Below are 5,375 nucleotides of genomic sequence, written 5' to 3'. Positions count from 1 at the left end.
GCGATCAAGGTAATTATTGAAAATTTGGGGTTAAAACTCTTTTTATTTTAACTTTCCAGAGCAAAATGTTAGAACATGTCCAGCCAGTATTTTTTTAGATCCCATATATTTTAGAATCCTATAACAGGCATTGTAATGGGCAGGATAGAAACTAGACCACATAATGTCTTTGTACAATGTAGAAGACACACTGGTGTTGAGGTTCACAGCAAATAAAGCACAACTGGAATTTAAGCTCCCTCTCACCTCTTCATTCAGACACACTTCTGCAGTATATAAACTGCACAACTGTACAGGTGGCTCTGGCACAGGATCTTGAATATGCAGTGATGAATAGAACAGGCTAATCAACACCAGCAGAAACCAATAATTAGGATCTGATTATTAAAGGACTATGAGTATTTAAGCAATAAATACTAATTGGATCAACATTCATTGACAACCTACTACATTCCAGGCACATTATGTGAGAAATACAAAGATAGGATCTGAGAACTACAAAAGAACCCTTGGCACATAATGACTCCATACAAACCCCTGCACTAAGAGACCTGATCAACCCTAACATGGTTTCTGGCTGCCTAAGACTACATCCCTGGAAAGACTCAACCCCTCTTTGAGTTCCTGTCTGAAAAAGCTTAAGCCTGTCGAAAGAATTTGTTTGTTCTAGCCAACACTTGACAATAGGCCCCTGACTCCCCTTTCTTAGAGAATTTACTAAAAAGAGCTTATAATCGTAAATCCTTCCTCTGTAACTTTGAGATATGTATGTATGTATCTCCTATGTCCCAGGGTATCTTTCTCAAGGACCTAAAAGCCATTCCTTTAAAATATAATCATCAGGAAAGATAGAACCTCTGTATCTCAGTCTCTGTGGGAAGATAGAATTCCAACTTCAATAATTGCCAACTAGCAGACACAGCTGGACTAATCACATTTACACTGACCAACCTTCTTACTTCTGGTAATTTTTTACTTCCCTGACACTACTTGAGCCCTGCTCACTTTTCCTTCCTACTCCCTTATTCTCCTTTTAAAACGCCCCATCCATCACCTCTGCACAAATTGGAGTGGAGCTTAGGTTGTTCCCTTACTGTCAGTAGTTACTGAATAAAATCTGTTTTTAGCAGTTGAACTAATGTCGTTTGTTTATCTTTGAGAGATCTAAAGAAAATATTCCAGTACGGAAAACAACCATGTTCAGAAATGACTATAAAATGCAAAATGAAAGCTATAATAGCACATTGATTAATTAAATTGAAAGTACAAAATAAGGCCTGTACATTGCTACAATAACAATATAGTATCTTAGAAGAAGGGAGAGATCCATCGTGCAGAGGTGAAAGGAAATAGAGAAGTGGGACTTTAATTAGAAATACAGAAGTGGAACTTTGTTTAACTTCAAATGAGAAAAATAGAATTGAATGTATATTGTCACATGTTCATATTACTACAAAAGACATAAGCATGGTCATAAACATGCCAATAAATTCTAACAGTCACAAGGGGAGAGATCTTGTCTGATTTTTTTTCATATCTGCATTATCAATGTGTAAAATACAATTGTCTCAATAAAAATTTATTGAATTAACTAATGAGATATCACTTATAAAAGGAAAGAAAGATATGTGATCTAAAAGACAGTTTATGCAAACTTAGTTGGTTGCTTTCCCATATTTTGTTGAAAGTTTATACACCAAGAAAATTTCAATCCTAACATGAATCTACAGAGACTTTCCACATGTACATTTGAGGCTCCAAGTTTCATAAATAATGATACAAGGAGAACAAAGTAAAGGAGAGCATATAACTTAAATTTATTTTACCCTTAAATAATATCTATTATAAACAAAATTAATTTTATAAAGATTTGAAAAACATTACAGAATAAAAATGAGACTACAGAGACAAGAGTGAGAAGATGCTATGTATAAAACTTAGACAACAGACTTTCCACATACACAAAATTAGTGTTGCAGTGTTTTTTAAAGTAACAGAAAATTGTAAAGATAAAATTACAGGGCAAGTGCGCGTGTGCTGCCTCCGTCAGCCCAAGTCGGGAACATGGCCGTATGGTTGCTGTGGGCGGGCAGGCGCCAGGTGCAGCGCCTACTGGCCTCGAGTGCGGCGTGGGAGAGCAAGGAATGGCCGTTTCCATTCAGCAGTGCTACCCAGATAACTGCTGGTGTGGACTGCTGTTCTGAGGACCCTCCTGGTGAGCTGGGCCCTCTCTTGCCGAACCAGCCTTAAGGGTAAAGCTGTTAAACTGGAGAAGGAAGTCCAGGATTTAACCATGAGATAGCAGAGAGCTGTAGCTGATTGTGAAAACACAAGGAGGCAAACTGAGAGATGTGTGGAAGATGCCAAGATAGGTGGCTGACATTTTGGAGAAGACTACACAATGGATTTCTGAAGAATAGGAACCTGGGAACCAGAAGCTCACTCTGGAGAAGGTCTTCCGAGGGCTGTCACTTTTAGAAGCAAAGCTGAAAAATGTGTTTGCCAAGCATGACCTGGAGAAGCTGTCACCCATTAGTGACAAATATGACCCCTAAGAGCATGAACTCATCTGTCATGTAACAGCTGCTGTTGGGGTGCAGCCTGGCACCGTGACATTAATAAGACAAGATGGCTACAAACTTCATGGCTGCACCATTAGACCTGAAGAGGCCATCAGCAACTGGATGTTCTCCCAGAGTCCAGTCACCTACGCTTCTTTTATTTATTAAACTAGGTTTGTATTGTATTGTACATGAGGTACTTCATGTGATTTGTTTTGGATTTAGTCCTATTGGCTTTATTTCTAAGATATTCTGTTGATTTAATGTGACCTGTTTGATTTCATCAGAAGTCTTACCATTGGGCATTTGAACAGTTTGACAAGTGTCCCAATAGCCTGTATCAAAACATGCTTAGGAAAATTAGTACTCTGATGAATTTGAATCCGAAAGCCTTTTAACTATGTGTTTACAACTACATGTTCCTTCCTAGTGGTTCCTATAACAGGGATTGTATAGGATCTTGTATTTTGTGGAAAAAGGAGATGGTACGGATTGGTTCAACATTTGGGTACTTACAGGATAAAGCTTCATGGTTGTAGATAGAGACACAAAGAACCCTTCAATAAATCAACGAATCCAGAAGCTGTTTTTTTTTTTTTTTTAAGATTAACAAAATAGATAGACCACTAGCTAGACTAATAAAAAAAAAAAAGAAGAATCAAATAGACACAATAAAAAATGATGAAAGAGATATCACCACTGATCCCACAGAAATACAAACTACCATGAGAGAATACTATAAACACCTCTACTCAAATAAAATAGAAAATACAGAAGAAATGGATAAATTCCTGGACACCCTCCCAAGAATAAACCAGGAAGAAGTCAAATCCCTAAATAGACCAATAACAAGTTCTGAAATTGAGGAAGTACCTAATAGCCTACCAACCAAGAAAAGCCCAGGACCAGACAGATTCACAGCTGAATTCTACCAGAGGTACAAAGAGGAACTGGTACCATTCCTTCTGAAACTATTCCAAACAATAGAAAAAGAGGGAATCCTCCCTAACTCATTTTATGAGGCCAGCATCATCGTGATACCAAAACCCAGCAGAGACATAACAAAAAAGAAAATTTCAGGGCAGTATCCCTGATGAACTTCGATGTGAAAATCCTCAATAAAGTACTGGCAAAACGAATCCAGCAGCACATCAGAAGTCTTATCCACCATGAAAAAGTTGGCTTCATCCCTGGGATGCAAGGCTGGTTCAACATATGCAAATCAATAAACGTAATCCGTCACATAAACAGAACCAATGACAAAAACCACATGATTATCTCAACAGATGCAGAAAAGGCCTTCAATAAAATTTAACACCCCTTTATGCTAAAAACTATCAATAAACTAGGTATTGATGGAACATATCTCAAAATAATAAGAGCTATTTATGACAAACCCACAGCCAATATCATACTGAATGGGCAAAAGCTGGAAGCATTCCCTTTGAAAGCTGGCACAACACAAGGATGCCCTGTCTTACCACTCCTATTCAACATAGTATTGGAAGTTCTGGCCAGGGCAATCAGGCAAGAGAAAGAAATAAAGGGTATTCAAACAGGAAGAGAGGAAGTCAAATTGTCTCTGTTTGCAGATGACATGATTGTATATTTAGAAAACCCCATCGTCTCAGCCCAAAATCTCCTTAAGCTGATAAGCAACTTCAGCAAAGTCTCAGGATACAAAATAAGTGTGCAAAAATCACAAGCATTCCTATACATCAACAATAGACAGAGAGCCAAATCATGAGTGAACTCCCATTCACAATTGCTACAAAGAGAATAAAATGTCTAGGAATCCAACTTATAAGGGATGTAAAGAACCTCTTCAAGGAGAACTATAAACCACTGCTCAAGGAAATAAGAGGATACAAACAAATGGAAAAACATTCCATTGTCATGGATATGAAGAACCAATATCATGAAAATGGGCATACTCCCCAAAGTAATTTATAGATTCAATGCTATCCCAATCAAGTTATCACTGACTTTCTTCACAGAATTAGAAAAAACTACTTTAAATTTCATATAGAACCAAAAAAGAGTGCCTATAGCCAAGACAATCCTAAGCAGAAAGAACAAAACTGCGGGAATCATGCTACCTGGCTTCAAACTATACTGCAAGTCTACAGTAACCAAAATAGTGTGGTACTGGTACCAAAACAGATATATAGACCAATGGAACAGAACAGAGGCCTCAGAAATAACACCACATATCTACAACCATCCGTTGACAAACCTGACAAAAACAAGCAATGGGGAAATGATTCCCTATTTAATAAATGGTGTTAGGAAAACTGGCTAGCCACATGCAGAAAAATGTGACTGACCCCTTCCTTACACCTTATATGAAAACTAACTCAAGATGAATTAAAGACTTAAACGTAAGACCTAAAACCATAAAAACCCTAGAAGAATACCTAGACAATAACATTCAGGACACAGCCATGGGCAAAGACTTTATGACTAAAACACCAAAAGCAATGGCAACAAAAGCCAAAATTGACAAATGGGATCTAATTAAACTAAAGAGTTTCTGCACAGCAAAAGAAACGATCATCAGAGTGAGCAGGCAACATAGAGAATGGGAGAAAATTTTTGCAATCTCTCCATGTGAGAAAGGGCTAATATCCAGAATCTACAAGAGAACTTAAACAAATTTACAAGAAAAAAACAAGTGGCCAGGTGCAGTGGCTCCCGCCTGTAATCCCAACACTTTGGGAGACCAAGGTGGGCTGATCACGAGGTCAGGAGTTCAAGATCAGCCTGGCCAACATGGTGAAACCCCATCTCTACTGAAAATACAAAAATTAGCTG

General features: G+C 37.9%; 1 pseudogene; it reads left to right on the top strand.

Moving 5' to 3' along the window:
- Positions 1-2,052: 2,052 nt before the first annotated feature.
- On the top strand, positions 2,053-2,729 carry LOC100427791 (grpE protein homolog 2, mitochondrial pseudogene; annotated as a pseudogene).
- Positions 2,730-5,375: the final 2,646 nt, after the last annotated feature.

Source organism: Macaca mulatta, chromosome 3 (genome assembly GCF_049350105.2).
Source record: "Macaca mulatta isolate MMU2019108-1 chromosome 3, T2T-MMU8v2.0, whole genome shotgun sequence".
NCBI classification, from domain to species: Eukaryota; Metazoa; Chordata; class Mammalia; order Primates; family Cercopithecidae; genus Macaca; species Macaca mulatta.
The sequence above is the reverse complement of the archived record's forward strand: the minus strand, read 5'-3'. Positions and strand labels throughout refer to the sequence as shown.